Raw genomic sequence first — 16,806 nt, forward strand, 5'->3', positions numbered from 1 at the left:
ATTATCCCAGCACTTAGGAGACACAGGAAGAAGAACATCAGTGAGTTAAAATCCAGACTCGTCTTCCAAGTTAGAACACGAGACTCGTGCACTGTCTCATAGGTCCAACACTCCCATGGTCAAGTTTCTCGAAACAAGGAGACAGTTTATAATGTCTGCTTCTTTCCTTTCTTCCTTCCCTCCTTCCTTCCTTCCTTCTTTTTTTTTTTTGGTTTAACTTTTATATACGTTTTAGATTTGGAATGAGGGCCTCTCTATGAAGCCTGGGAATTCACAAGAGACCTGCCTCTGTCTCTTGGATGACAGAATGAAAGGTCTGCACCACCACAACCTGGCTCAGCGTTTAATATCTCGTTCTGTTAATTTCTTGTACATTAAGTTTAATTTCAAATTTTGTTCGTATCTCTTGGTCTGCACCAAATGTGTCCCTGTGGGGGGTGGGGCAGGGAAGGTATCCGATTTCAGAACACTTTATTTTACTTAGATTCGAGACAGTCTTTGCAATTGTGTAGGACTAAGTTTAATTTCAAATTTTTAAAGAATATTTTTATGATTTATTTAACTTTATTTTACATGCAGCGGCGTGAAACTGGATTTACAATCACTTATGAGCTGCTGCCATGTCGGGGGTAGGTCTCAGGAGCACAAGAACCCAAATCTCTGATGTCTTCCCTGTCACCAGAAGAGGGCACTAGATCCCCACCATGTGGTTTCTGGAAATTCCAGAAATTCCATCTCTTCAGTTCTGATTGTTTTCATTGTTCTTCCTGCATGCCTGCACTTAGTGAGAGAGTGGGCACCACCCACCCTGCTTCTCTGTGTGTCTATGCCTGTCACATCCTGGATAGCCAGAGTGCCCGCCACCTATGCCTGTCTAAGATGTAGCCGGCAGCCCTGGTTGTGGCTGGGGAAAGGGTGAGAGTGGTTCCCCTGGAGGGCCCTGGGCAGAGGCTCTGCGGATTCCCTGCAAGAGGCCTCACTGCTTCAGGTACAGCTGTGACCAGGTCTGAATCCAGGACAGACTCCAAAGCCAGAGAGAATCCCTGTCTCACAAAATAAATAAAAAAAAAATAAGTAAACTAATAGATAAATTGATAGCCAGGTAGAGACTCAGAGAGATGATAAAACACCTCAGAGATCAGGGAGCCCAAGGCAGGCAGGTCACTGCGAGTTTAAGGCTACCTTGTTCTGCAGACTGAGATTCAGGACAGGCAAAATGACACAGACAAAGTCTGTTTTTATTTATTTATTTATTTATTTATTTTTAAAAAAGGTGTTTAGAGCATGCCTTCAATCCCTGCACTAGGGCAGAGACAGCTGGATCTCTGTGAGTCTGAGGCCAGCCTTGTCTACAAAGTGAGTTCCAGGGGCATACAAGGATACACAAGGAAACCCTAAGTTGAAAAACCACAAATAAACCAACAGATAAACAGAAAATAACAATAAAAATATTTGAGAGTTCAAATAATTGACTTCATCCACAATAAAAAATTATAGAAATCAAAATATCAAACGCACTTGAACGGATTGGCATAGGAGACCGCTTCCTAAATATAACCCCAGTAGCACAGACACCGAGAGAAACAAAATGAATACATGAGACCTCCTGACACTGAAAAGCTTCTGTAAAGCAAACGACATGGCCTACAAGGCAATACGACGGCCTACACAATGGGAAAAGATCTTCACTAACCCCACATCAGACAGAGGTCTGGTCTCCACAATATACAAAAAACTCAAGAAATTGTCATCTAAAGAACAAAGAATCCAATTGACAAAATGGAGTACAGACCTAAACAGAGAACTCTCAACAGAGGAATCTAAAATGGCTGACAGACACTTAAGAAAATGTTCAACATCCTTCGTCATCAGAGAAATGTACATCAAAAGGAGTTTCTAGGACCAAGGAGACAGTTCATAATGTCTCCTCCTTCCTTCCTTCCTTCCTTCCTTCCTTCCTTCCTTCCTTCCTTCCTTATTTTTTTTTTGGTTGAACTTTTATGTATATATATATATATATATATATATATGTATATATATATATATATATGTATATATATATATATATATATATTTTAAATTTGGGGTGGGGGCCTCTCTACAAAGCATGGGATTTCACAGAGGTCCACCTGCCTCTGTCTCTTGGATGAAAGAATGAAAGGAGTGCATCCCCACACCCCGGCTCAGTGTTCAGTATCTCGTTCTGTTAATTTCTTGTACACTTAGTTTAATTTCAAATTTTGTTCGTCTCCCTTGGTCTGCACCAAGTGTGTCCCTGTGGGGGGTGTGGCAGGGAAGGTGTCCTATTCCAGAACATTTTATTTTACTTTGCTTTGAGACAGTCTTTCCAGTTGTGTAGAACTTAGCTTAATTTCAAATTTTTTTAAAAAAAAATTTTAATTTTTTTTAATATTTATTTATTTTTATGTATACAATATTCTGTCTCTGTGTATGCCTGAAGGCCAGAAGAGGGATCCAGACCTCATTACAGATGGTTGCGAGCCAGCATGTGGTTGCTGGGAATTGAACTCAGGACATTTGGAAGAGCAGGCAATGCTCTTAAGCGCTGAGCCATCTCTCCAGCCCTAAGGACATTTTTATGGTTTATTTAACTTTATTTTATGTGCAGTGGCATGAAAGTGTCAAATCATCCAGAAACTGGATTTACAGTCACGTATTTATTTACTGCCATGTGGGTCCTGGGAATTGATCCCACTTCTTCAGGAGGAGCCACCAAGCCATTTCACCAGGCCTTCCTTTAATTTAACAAATTTATTTGTGTGTCTCTAGGTGTGCCTCTCTCTCCCCCCCCTGTGTGTGTGTGTGTGTGTGTGTGTGTGTGTGAGAGAGAGAGAGAGAGAGAGAGACTCTGTGTGTCTGTGGGGTGGCCTTTGACTTTACCAAGGTGAACACATTCAAGAGAAGAAATGGTGATTTACAGATAGAACATAAAAAAACAAAAAACAAAATCTAACAGATAGCCTGATCTTTAAAAGTGAGTTCCAGGACAGCCGAGGCAAGGCTATTACCTGAAATTGACTGAATTCATATCAGCAATTTCTCAACTCCAACAAGAATGTTTACAGAGAAGTCAAAAAAAAAAATCAAATCATGTTGAATGAAGTGCCAGAATCAAAGGCCTGCTCCACTACCTGCCAACCCTGGCTGTATTTTGAATCTCATATTTGATTTCTCTCTCCACATACATTGAGTTTAATACATGTAAAAGGCAGACTGAAGAAAACAATCAAGAAAAACAGAAAACAATGAGGGAGAGAGAGAGAGAGAGAGAGAGAGAGAGAGAGAGAGAGAGAGAATGTGGATTTACAGATAGGAAATAAGAAAAAAAACAGAATGTCACAAAGAAGACAGCCTGCACCAAAAATACTTTAATTTTTTATTTATTATTTTCTTTTTCTATTTCATTTTATTTTTTTCTAAAATTACAGCAGTAGCAGCAGCAGCAGCAGGATATTTTGGGTAGCTGACTACTTTCATGGAAGTCTTCAGAAAGAAGTCCTGGGCCGTGTAGTGAGATAGATTGTCTGGAACACAAATAAAAAGCCAATTCCTGTGTCAAAAAAAGCAACAACAACAAAAAAATCAAGTTACAATGTGAAATAATAAAATAAAAGTCTTTTTGTTTTGGTTTTTTATTTTTTTCTTGCAATGTAACCTGAAAATGAGTGAATTCAAGTCAACAACTTTCAATTTCCCAACTCCAACAAGAATGTTTACAGGAAAGGCAGCAGATATTCACATCAAAGAAGTCCAGTGGAGCTGTAGCCACACCCTTTAATGTTTGTGTCGCAAGGACACGGAGTTAGAAAAGGATCTTGATCTTGAACATGAGATCTGAAAACTCAAAACAGCAATCAAACACCAACCAAGTAGGAAGAAATGACACAGAGGCAGTAAGATGTCAGTGAGTTCAAGGCCAGCCTCATCTAGCAAGGACTTTCCAGCACTGTTACATAGAAAAAGCCTGCCTCACAAAACAAAACAAAACACACACACACAGACACACACACACACACACACACACGAGAATTAGGAAAGTGTTCCTGAAAGACCACAAACCTTCTAGATGACACTTAATAACAATCAAAGGTGAAATATAAAATGGAGAGAAATTCTTTGATGAAATCCAACCTGCTTTCTTGGTCAAAGCTGTACAGCCAATAGAACTAGAGGGAGCATGTGTCCCTCTCTCAATTAAAAAAAAAATGGCTAGAATCTCACATGATCGTAAAAGATGAAAATCTTACGGCTGACATCATCCAACCTCAAGTGAGACAAACTTGAAACAATGCAACAGGAGACAGACAGTTGCCCAATGAACTCTGGCTATTCTCCTGGGGAAGTTGTGCCCCTGCCTGAGGACTTTAGAACAACTAAAATCCCTCTTATCCTTGTTTTGTTTTTCCGTCGTCCCCCCCTCCCCAACCTCAGAGGACACCTGGATATTTGAAAGGATTTGGTTTTATTTCATTTAAGTAGAAGGTTCCTCGGACATAACTCTGAAAACACTAAAACGGAATAGCCAGTTTCTATTCAGTTCAGTTCAGGTTTCTATCAAAACCTCCTGCCTGGCATGTCTCTGTCTTTGTTGAGTTCCTGTTCTCACAGCAGACAAGAAACAGCTGGCAGTGGCAGCCATCCATAACTCTAATTTCAGCAGAACCTCCCTTACCCCATCTTGTTTCTCTGTTCTGTCCTCAAATGTGTGGGGTCTCTGAGCGGGCACCGACTTGCCACACACATCCTTTCTTTCCTTTAAGGTGGGGCACAGAAGAGGTTAACTGAGGTTCTTTAGCTCTTTGGCTTTTCTAGCAGATCAGAGTCCAGCAGACAGGAATCTAGTCGAGTCGGTGTGTCAGAGTTCACACTGACACTAACAGCTGTAACTTGAGCACAATTTGTGATCCACATGAAATCTGCAAATCTGAGGCACTCAAACTTGCTCAGGCTCGGTATCTGAACATACAGATGTTTGCAATGATTCCTGGCTTCGGGTTTTTGTTTGTTTGTTTTTTGTTTTGTTTTTCTACGAGACAGGGTTTCCCTGTAGCTGAAGTTTAATGGCCTGGTGTTTTGAAACATCCTCCCTACTTCTATTTTTGTGACTGACTGCTTCAAAGTACTTCTCCATTTCTTTATCCCTAAGGGAAAAGAAATATAATCACTAAATACATCTTTAAAAAAAAAAACACTCTTCCTTGAATTATATTTAAAAAAAAAAGAATAATCCTTGACAGAACAAGAATACAAAATCCTTATCAAACCACTTGAAGATTCAGTTGGACAGAAAACGTGTTGTTCTGTACTGAAGCTCTGAGGTCCCATCTTGTGAATAGACTGTTTAGGACCAACTTGAAGACATCTGGAAAGAAGCTGTGTAATGACATTCCTCCTAAGACTCACTTCTAAGTTTTAGCACTTTGTAGATAATACACCTTTAAGCATAAGGGTACCTACCCATTTTCTCATTCAAGTAATGGTCTCATCATTCAGTGATTTCTCCTCTCTTTTTCCTTTGGGAAGTGGCGTGATTAGATCAGGAAAAAAAATACTCTGTAAGCTACAGCACTGAAAACAGCCTGGTACTGGCCTAGGAACAGACAGGAGGCCCAACGGAACCGAACAGAAGACCCGGATTATCAATCCACACATCTTCGTACACCTGATCTTTGATAAAGAAGCAAAAAGTATCAAATGGAAAAAAGAGAGCATATTTAACGAGTGGTGCTGGCATAACTGGATATCAACACGTAGAAAAATGAAAATGAACTCCATGCACAAAACTCGAGTCCACATGGATCAAAGACCTCAACTTAAAGCCAGCCACACTGAACCTTATAGAAGAGAAAGTGGGAAGTGCACTTGAACGCCTTGGCACAGGGAATCACTTCCTAAATATAACCCCAGCAGCATGGACACTGAGAGAAACAATTAATAAATGGGACCACCTAAAACTGAAAGACTTGTGAAAAACAAGAGACACGGCCAACAAGACAAAACGGCGGCCTACGGAATGGGAAAAGATCTTCACTAACCCCACTTCAGTAACCCCGGAAGTCTGATCTCCAAAATACACAAAGAAATCATGAAATCAAACACCAACAGATCACATAATCCAGTAAAAAAAAAAAATGGAGTACAGACCTAAACAGAAAACTCTCAACAGAGGAATCTAAAATGGCTGAAAGACACTTAAGGAAACGTTCAAGATCCTTAGTCATCAGAGAAATGCAAATCAAAACAACTCTGAGAGTCCATCTGATACCTGTAAGAATGGCCAAAATCAAAAACACTGATGACAACTTATGCTGGAGAGGTTGGGGGGAAAAGGGAACACTCCTGCATTGCCGGTGGGAATGCAAGCTGGTACAAACCCTTTGGGTGTCAGTGTGGTGATTTCTCAGAAAAGTAGGAAACAACCTTCCTCGAAGACCCAGGAATACCACTTTTGGGTCTATGTCCAAAGGATGCTCAATCGCGTCACAAGGACATGTGCTCAACTATGTTCACAGCAGCTTTGTTTGTCATAGCCAGAACCTGGAAACAACCTAAATGCCCTTCGATCGATCGATCGAAGAATGGATAAGAAAAATGTGGTCCGTTGACACAATGGAGTACTACACCACAGAAAAAAATAACGACATCTTGAATTTTGCAGGAAAATGAATGGAACTAGAAAACATTATTTTGAGTGAGGCAACCCAGACAGACTCAGAAAGACAATGATCCCATGGACTCATTCATAGGTGGTTTTTAAACATAAATCAAAGAAAACCAGCCTACAAACCACAACCCCAGAGAACTTCGACAACCATGCAGACACTAAGCGAGACTTACATAGATCTAATCTACATGGGAAGTAGAAAGTAGAAAAAGACAAGATCTCCTGAGTAAAGTGGGAGCATGGGGACCTTGGGGGAGGGTTGGAGGGGGGAGGGGTGAGTCAGGGAGGGGAGCAGAGAAAGATGGAGAGCTCAATAAATCTCAATAAAAAAAATACTCGGTAGACTGTGACTATATAGAGTTCCCGGAACAAGACGCTGTTAGAACTGATGTGCTCAGATCATCTGTGTGGGGCTATGATTTATAAACTTAACATTTTAGCTTCTCAGTTGTTGTATGAGGTGACTACAGATTCAATAAAACCCAATTTGGATCCTTCCTACTGGCGTAGACCAGAGTTTCCCAATGACCAGACTGCAATTCTAGGCAATAACGTCGGCATGATGGGAGTCAGCATGGAGGAGTTGGGGGGGAGGGGTGATTAAAAGTTTGGGACTCGGCCGGGCGGTGGTGGTGCACGCCTTTAATCCCAGCACTCGGGAGGCAGAAGCAGGTGGATCTTTGTGAGTTCGAGGCCAGCCTGGTCTACAAGAGCTAGTTCCAGGACAGGCTCCAAAGCCACAGAGAAACCCTGTCTCGAAAAATAAAAAATAAAAAAATAAAAAAAAATAAAAAAAAAATAAAAAAGTTTGGGACTCTTGGGTAAACTGAAGACTCATTTGGGCACCAGAAACCTTAACAGATAATCTCACACATTTGAGCCACATACTTCCCTTAAAGTAGGTGGGTAGGTTGTTTCCCCTACCTACTTGGGTTAGGGTCTGTCTGGGAATCCGTGATCAAGGAAAGCCAATGCAAACTCCCCAGGGCAGGGTTTGAAACCACAGAGAGAGGACGGCGTGTCGCTTACTGTTCTGCTCAGCCAGCTTTCCTCTAAGGCCCAAGCTCACATGCCCAGGGATGGCACTACTTAACTACCTCCTAAATCAATCGGCAAACGTGCTAGTGTCAGTGGTGTCACGTTCAGAGTATAATTTGGCTTTCGAGTATGATTTCTTTCTTGGTTCTGTCGCCAGAAATCCTGCTTCTCTGACCCCCAGAGACACAGCCAATAAACCCTCTTGCTTTGAAAGCCAAAGGATGAACCTAGATGCTGCTGTTGTTGACGACGAAGACCAAAGAGAAGTTATCCCAGTTCCTCCCGTTTTTTTTTTTTTCCCACCACAGGCTACACGGAATAAGCAATACTCTTGGAAGCAGGTGTGTGTGGACCATCCCGGCCCAGTAAGAAAAAGGCTCAGCTGCACCGCCGAGCCTGGCACTCTCTGACAAACAACAGCTAAAGCTTTAACTCAGGAAACAGATGTATGTTCTGGCCTAAGACCCTTTGCTGGGCCCTAAGGGAGACTGACATGCCTCAGTCGATAAGAGTTCTTGTTGCTACCTCAGGTAGATCACAACTTCCTGTCACTCTAGCTCCAGTGGATCTGCTACTCTCTTCTGTCCTCCTCAGAACATGTACACACATACCACAATTTTTATAGACACACTCTTATACTAAAATAACAAGAATCTTCACCCGTTAAATCATTTAAGTAAAATCTCCACTGTAGGGAAAAAAAGAAAAACAGAAATATAAGCGTCATGGTTTTAAGGTTTTAGAATGTGTTTTAAAAATTAGAATATTCTGCTCCAATCAACGGTTGATTAAAAATGAGACTGCATCATAAGAAAGTAGACTGGAGAAAGTTAATTCAGAAGTGCTGCATCTCCAGAGTGGCAGGGGCATCAGAGCTGCTGTGCTTTTACATAGAGTGAATGCAAGGGATGATGGATGCACTTGTGTGTTCCTAACAATAGAGAATGCGTCGTAAGGATTTCATTTTAAAGTTGACCGCTTTAGAATGAGACTTAATGAGAAGCTAGCATGCCATCTTCTCAAAAATAACTCACCATTCACCTTATCCGCTATCTCATCCCAACACAGTCTCCACCAGCATTAGACTACCTAACTTAATGACCTCCAACCCTGTAGGATGTTTTGGGTCAAGTTTTGTCAGAGTTTTTTTAAAAAAAAAAAATTGCCGGGCACTCCACTTGTGAGTTTGAGGCCAGCCTGGTCTCCAAGAGCTAGTTCCAGGACAGGCACCAAAAGCTACAGAACAACCCTGTCTCGAAAATCAAAAAGAAAAAAAAAAGTGTGTGCTGTTCTAGTAAATGCCCTTTCCCTCTGAGCACGGCCCCTCCACACAGCTCTGACGATGCGGGAAGATGCAGAGAGCCCAGCTGGTAGGTACCTCAGCCTGATATGGCTACCTCCGTGCATTTGCAGCAGCTGTTCTGGGGCTGAGGGGTAGCTATTCATCTCTTGCCATTCAGAGTCAAATTCCCTTCAGTTTAGCCTTCCCTAGGTGCTTGTTCACTTCAGAGGACTCAACCCTCATCCTCCGTATCATCCTGGCCTAATTTTTCAGATGACTGAGTATGAATATCCGTTCAGGAGACGAAGGTCCATTCATGAAAAACGTGTGTGTTCAGCCAACTCCCCATGGGTGGAGGGAGTCGTGAAAAGATTTTAATGAAGCAGAGAGAGAGAGAGAGAGAAATTTCTGGTTTTGGAAAGAGGAGATACTGAATGGCTTCCTCTGTGTCACAGTTCAGACTCCTGGAAAGGAAACCTCAGCTTGCACTCAGTCAGTTCAGGGAGAAATAGTTGCAAGGAGATAAAAAGCCCATGCCTCATGACATCAGCAGTCCCTTCTCTGGAAATTCTACCATATCCCGGGGAGCTCTCAGAATCTTGTGATGTCACTTGTGTCCTAGAAACGCCAACGGCCCTCAAGACACACTCTTTCAGTGCCTGTAAGACTCCTCGCTTCTAGACATGTCGTCTAGACTGATGAGTTTACTTGGGAGAGAGAACGGAGATCGTGAGGAGGCCAGAGTGAGGGAAGAAGAAAGCTGGCCCCAGATCTCACAGGGAACCATGGAGAAATCAGTGGTCCTGGGAAGACAAAGTGAGTTAGTTCCCCACTAGAAGGGACTAGAGAGATTGCTGGATGTGATGGCCTTGAGCCTTCCAGGGCTAGGGTTCAGGAACTGGGGGGGGCAGTTTCTGGGATGTTTCTCTGCATCCCTAAAGGGCCAACGCACATCCAAGATGCACAGTAGTTGATTTGACAAAGTCAGGAATTGACAAGCATGTAGCCTTTTGCTGGAGACGCTCTTCATTCACACTGAATGTGGAAGGGATCAGTGAGATTTCAATACCGGCACTGCACATCACCCCCCCCCCCAGCTCCTTCTTGTTGTGTACCAGTCATAATAGGAAAAGGGGAGTCATGCTCCGCCAAAGCCTGATTTTACCACGCTTTCTATCACAGCCATTATTAGCAGGGTTGAAGCATCAACCTAAGGTTTCTGGCATCCCAGTTATGAATGACACCCTGGTCTTCAGTCCAGTCTGAGAGTTCTTTAGAGCCAATGGATGAGAGAGTGGGACGAGATTGCAATTTTTTTTCTTGCTTCTTCTTCTTTTCTCTTTTTCCTTTCTTTTCTTTTTCTGTGTTGTTTTGTTTTGTTTTTGAAGAAAGGGTTTCTCTGTGTATCCTGGGCTGTCCTAAAACTCACTCTGTAAATCATGCTATCTTTGAACTCACAGAGATCTGTCTGCCTCTGCCTCCCTGAGTGCTGGGATGAAAGGCATGCACCCACCACCACACACCACAGCCCGGCTGAGACTGCAATTTCTGTGAGTGGATTTCATATCTGTGAGTGGTTTTCATATCTGTGAGTTTAAGGAAAGCCCTTCATCCTTCCTTAAACTTGAGTGCAGGAATAATCCATCTCTCACTCTTCATGGGAGTGAGTGTCTGCTCTTGTATTGAGGGCTCCCCTGGGTGAACCCCAGTTCTCAGCATCTCTAGCCCAACCTGTCACACGTTGATCACACATTTGAAAACTTGGGAGTAATTTTCATCAACTATGGGACTCACTTTGTTCTGACAGGACACACACTCACAATCTCTCATCACACACACATAGTGTAACAACTTTGTGGTTCCTCCATCATGTGCTTATTGTTGTCAGGAAACTGAAAGCCCACCAGCCAGCCTGCACCATCTTTCCTTGTTTCTCGGTTTGTTTATATATTCTCTCTCTCTCTCTCTCTCTCTCTCTCTCTCTCTCTCTCTTTATTTAAAAAAATATTTATTTTTATCTTATTATCTTATGTGCATTTGTGTTTTGATCATGGCTCTCAGGTCCCTGGAACTGGGATTACAGACAGCTGTGAGCTGCCATGTGGACATGTGGATGTGGATACCGGGAATTGAACCGAGGTCCTCTGGAAGTGCAGTCAGTGTTTAACCGGGAAACTATCTCTGCCGCCCAACATGGAGCATCTCTCTACATAGTCCTGCCTGGAAAACATGACCTTCAGAGTTCACAGAGTTTACTTTGCCCCCTGAGTAAAGGTGTTGTGCTTCCTTTTAATGTATAGCTTGTTTTGTGTGTGTGTGTGTGTGTGTGTGTGTGTGTGTGTGTGAAAGAGAGAGAGAGAGAAAGAGAGAGAGAGAGAGAAAGTTTCATTATGAAATCAAAAGTCAATCAACAACAGTGAACTTTTTATTTATTGTTTGTTTGTTCATAGTTTATTTATTTATTGACAGTCAGTCCAGAATGATCCTTGCGAAAAGATATCCATCATGACTTTCCCTTTCAGGAGGGAGCTTTCTGGTAAACTATGAAGCCACAGTTTCTCAAGTGCCTGCTTCCCACAAGTCCTTTTCCCAAGGTCAGGCATTCTCTTTTGAGGAACTCTCAGGTCCTGACATTAACATATGACTGGCGGCTATTGTCAAGGCCAAAGCTGTGGCTACACTCACTCCTCAGCCCCTCCCTGACCCGACCAGACCTGACCTGACTTGAGAAGCCACACCCCATGCCAGTTCACAAGCCCCTCTTCATCTAAGTAACTAAACAGCATAAAATGTGGAATCTCTTCTCAATAAAATGCTGCTGCTGGCAGCCATTCGATGAATTCCTTCTCAGATCTTGTCTTTACAACCTCTTTGTGTCACCCACCCAAAGCAGGAGTCAGGAGGTCGCTGTCCAGCAGGGTCGACTTCTTTCCAAGTTGCAGTCAGTCTGATCTCTGGGCAAAGAGAAAAGAAAGCAATTGCTTTCTACTGGAACAGTTTTAATCGTATTCTAATGAATTAATAGTCAGCTATTCCCAGCCTTATTTACCACTGGATGACCAGCGGGCGCCTTCCTCTCACCACACTAGCCCCCTTGTCTCCCGGCCCCATCTGTACATGTCACGCACAGAAGGGGAAATAAATAGATGAGCAAACAAGTAGACTTCTTGAAAAAGTAAGGAACTGGGGCTGGAGAGATGGCTCAGAGGTTAAGAGCATGTCCAGAGCTTCTGAGTTTGATCTGGTGATCTCTTCTGGCCTGCAGACATATATACAGAATAACTAATTAGATAGATAGATAGATAGATAGATAGATAGATAGATAGATAGATAGATAGATAGACAGACAGACAGCCAAATGGATGAATGGATGGATGAATGAATGAGTGAATACATAAATAAAAAATAAAACAATTCACAGAATTAACCTGTCATAACAATTCGCAAAACCTCTCCAACACCCGGAAGTTGTTACATGACTCGTGGAAGGTCAGTGATAAAAAATCTTTGTGTGTGCCCCAAATTTGAAGATATTGGCTATCCTGTAAATAGATCCCTCGTTTCGGTCAATTCTGTCTGTCTGTCCACCCTGGGGGAGTATTTTGTGACGCTCACGCAGAAAGGCAGGGGAATTGCTAGTGATGTAGCACTTTCGTTCTTAGTCATTAGATGTAACTTTGCAGTAGTCCTTGGACCTTAAAGAGGTTGCTGCTGTGTGTGTTCCTTTGCACCTAATGAAATAGTGTGGCAGTTACCTACCTACTCGTTCAGTACAAATAGTCTATATTGTCAACTGACTACACGATGGCAGTGCCTGGGATTCTCTGTAGAGAATCCCTTAGGGAAATGCAGTTCAGACTTGCTCAGTACTACCAAGTTTGAAACAGGTCATGATGGAAGCTCTCCCAGCATGAGACAAGTTGGGCAACAGAAACCTTAACAGATGATCTCATGCATTGAGCCAAATACTTCCCTCGTTAAAGTAGGTAGGTAGGTTGTCTCCCCCACCCCCAATTCTGTTTCGGGGGTTAAGGTCTGTCTGAGAATCCGTGATCAAGGAAAGCCAATGCAAAATCCCCAGGGCAGTGTTTGAAACCACAGAGAGAGGGCGGCATGTCGCTTACTGTTCTGCTCAGCCAGCTTTCCTCTATGGCCCAAGCTCACATGCCCAGGGATGGCACTACTTACCACCTTCCAGAGGAGTGAAACCTCCTAAATCAGTTAGCCACATGCTAGTGTCAGTGGAGTCACGTCGGAGTATGATTTGGCTTTCGAGTATGACTTCTTCCTTGGTTCTGTCACCCGAAATCCTACTGCTCTGACCCCCAGAGACACAGCCAATAAACCCTCTTGCTTTGAAAGCCAAAGGGTGAATCTAGATGCTGCTGTTGTTTACAATGAAGACCAAAGGGAAGTCATCCCAGTTCCTCCCGTTTTTTCCCACCACAGGCTACACGGAATAAGCAATACCCTTGGAATCAGGTGTGGACCATCCCTGCCCATTAAGAAAAAGGCTCAGCTGCACCGCAGAGCCTGGCACTCTCAGACAAACAACAGCTAAAGCTTTAACTCAGGAAACAGATGTATGTTCTGGCCTAAGACCCTTTACTGGACCCTAAGGGAGACTGACATGCCTCAGTCGATAAGAGTTCTTGTTCCTTCCTTCACTCCCTAGCAGCTAGCTACCTCAGGTACACTCTTCTACTAAAATCTATACAAGAATCTTCACCTGTTACATCATTTAAGTAAAATGACCACTTGTAGGGAAAAAAGAAAGCCAGAAATATAAGCGTCATGGTTTTAAGGTTTTAAAATGTGTTTTAAAAATTGTAAAATTCTGCTCCAAACAGCGGTTGTTCTAAATGTTGATGAAAAATGAGACTGCAGCATAATGAAGTAGACTGGGGAAAGTTACTTCAGAAGTGTTGCATCCCCAGAGTGACGGGGCATCAGAGCTGCCGTGCTATCTATCTATCTATCTATCTATCTATCTATCTATCTATCTATCTATCTATCTATTTATTGCGTATACAACAGTCTGCTTCCATGCATGCCCACAGAGCAGAAAAGGGCACTAGATCTCTTTCTTTCTTTCTTTCTTTCTTTCTTTCTTTCTTTCTTTCTTTCTTCCTTCCTTCCTTTCTGGAAGAGCAGCCAGGGCTCCTGACCTCTCAGCCATCTCTCCAGTCCCACTGCTGTGCCTTTACAGATGGCAAAAACAAGGAATGATGCACTGTGTGTTCCTAACAATAGAGAATGCATTGTAAGGATTTCATTTTAAAGTTGACCGCTTTAGAATGAGACTTAATGAGGAGCTAGCACGGAATCCTCTCAAAAATAATTCACCATCCACCTTATCTCAGCCCAACACAGTCTCCACCAGCATTACACTAACTAACTTAATGACCTCCAACCCTGTAGGATGTTTTGGGTCAAGTTTTGTCTGAGTTTTTTTTTAAAAAAATTGCCAGGCGGTGGTGGCTCACACCTTGAATCCCAGCACTCCACTTTTGTGAGTTTGAGGCCAGCCTGGTCTCCAAGAGCTAGTTCCAGGACAGGCACCAAAAGCTACAGAGCAACCCTGTCTCAAAAATCAAAAAAAAAAATGTGTGCTGTTCTAGAAAATGCCCTTTCCCTCTGAACACGGCCACTCCACACAGCTCTGATGCTGCGGGAAGATGCGGAGAGCCCAGTTGGTCCCTCAGCCTGATATGTCTGCCTCCTCCGTGCATTTGCAGCAGCTCTTCTGAAGCTGAGGGGCAGCTATACATCTCTTGCCACTCAGAGTCAAATTCCCTTCAGTTTAGCCTTCCCTAGGTGCTTATTCACTTCAGAGGACTCAGCCCTCATCCTCCATATCATCCTGGCCTAATTTTTCAGATGACTGAGTATGAATATCCGTTCAGGAGAAGAAGGTCCATTCATGAAAAAAGTGTGCGTTCAACTAACTCCCCATGGGTGGAGGGAGTCGTGAAAAGACTTTCATGAAGCAGAGAGAGAGAGAAATTTCTGGTTTTGGAAAGAGGAGATACTGAATGGCTTCCTCTGTGTCACGGGACAGACTCCTGGAAAGCAAACCTCAGCTTGCACTCAGTCAGTTCAGGGAGAAATAGTTGCAAGGAGGTAAAGTCCCATGCCTCATGACATCAGCAGTCCCTTCTCTGGAAATTCTACCGTATCCCGGAGAGCTCTCAGAATCTTGTGATGTCACCTGTGTCCTAGAAACGCCAACGGCCCTCAAGACACACTCTTTCAGTGCCTGTAAGACTCCTCGCTTCTAGACATGTTGTCTAGACTGATGAGTCTACTTGGGAGAGAGAACGGAGATCGTGAGGAGGCCAGAGTGAGGGAAGAAGAAAGCTGGCCCCAGATCTCACAGGGAACCATGGAGAAATCAGTGGTCCTGGGAAGAGAAAGTGAGTTAGTTAGTTCCCCACTAGCAGGGACTAGAGAGATTGCTGGATGTGATGGCCTTGAGCCTTCCAGGGCTAGGGTTCAGGAACTGGGGGGGGCAGTCTCTGGGATGTTTCTCTGCGTCCCTAAAGGGCCAACGCACATCCAAGATGCATGATAGTTGATTTGACAAAGTCAGGAATTGACAAGCATGTAGCCTTTTGCTGGAGACGCTCTTCATTCACGCTGAGTGTGGAAGGGATCAGTGAGATTTCAATACCGGCGCTGCACATCACCACCCCCCCCAGCTCCTTTTTGTTGTGTACCAGTCATAATAGGAAAAGGGGAGTCGTGCTCCGCCAAAGCCTGATTTTACCACGCTTTCTATCACAGCCATTATTAGCAGGGTTGAAGCATCAACGTAAGGTTTCTGGCATCCCAGTTATGAATGACACCCTGGTCTCCAGTTCAGTCTGAGAGCTTTTTAGAGCCAATGGATGAGAGAGTGGGACGAGATTGCAATTTTTTTTCTTGCTTCTTCTTTTGTCTTTTTCCTTTCTTTTCTTTTTCTGTGTTGTTTTGTTTTGTTTTTCAAGAAAGGGTTTCTCTGTGTATCTTGGGCCATCCTAAAACTCATTCTGTAAATCATGCCATCCTTGAACTCACAGAGATCTGTCTGCCTCTGCCTCCCTGAGTGCTGGGATGAAAGGCATGCACCCACCACCACACACCACAGCCCGGCTGAGACTGCAATTTCTGTGAGTGGATTTCCTATCTGTGAGTGGTTTTCATATCTGTGAGTTTAAGGAAAGCCCTTCATCCTTCCTTAAACTTGAGTGCAGGAATAATCCATCTCTCACTCTTCATGGGAGTGAGTGTCTGCTCTTGCATTGAGGGCTCCCCTGGGTGAATCCCAGTTCTCAGCATCTCTAGCCCAACCTGTCACACGTTGATCACACATTTGAAAACTTGGGAGTAATTTTCATCAACTATGGGACTCACTTTGTTCTGACAGGACACACACTCACAATCTCTCATCACACACACATAGTGTAACAACTTTGTGGTTCCTCCATCATGTGCTTATTGTTGTCAGGGAACTGAAAGCCCACCAGCCAGCCTGCACCATCTTTCCTTGTTTCTCGGTTTGTTTATATATTCTCTCTCTCTCTGTTTCTTTAAAAAAATATTTATTTTTAATCTTATGTGCATTTGTGTTTTGATCATGGCTCTCAGGTCCCTGGAACTGGGATTACAGACAGCTGTGAGCTGCCATGTGGATGTGGATACTGGGAATTGAACCCAGGTCCTCTGGAAGAGCAGTCAGTGTTTAACCAGGAAACTATCTCTGCAGCCCGACATGGAGCATCTCTCTACATAGTCCTGCCTGGAAAACATGACCTTCAGA

Source organism: Myodes glareolus, chromosome 20 (assembly GCF_982192425.1).
Source record: "Myodes glareolus chromosome 20, mMyoGla1.1, whole genome shotgun sequence".
Classification (NCBI taxonomy): domain Eukaryota; kingdom Metazoa; phylum Chordata; class Mammalia; order Rodentia; family Cricetidae; genus Myodes; species Myodes glareolus.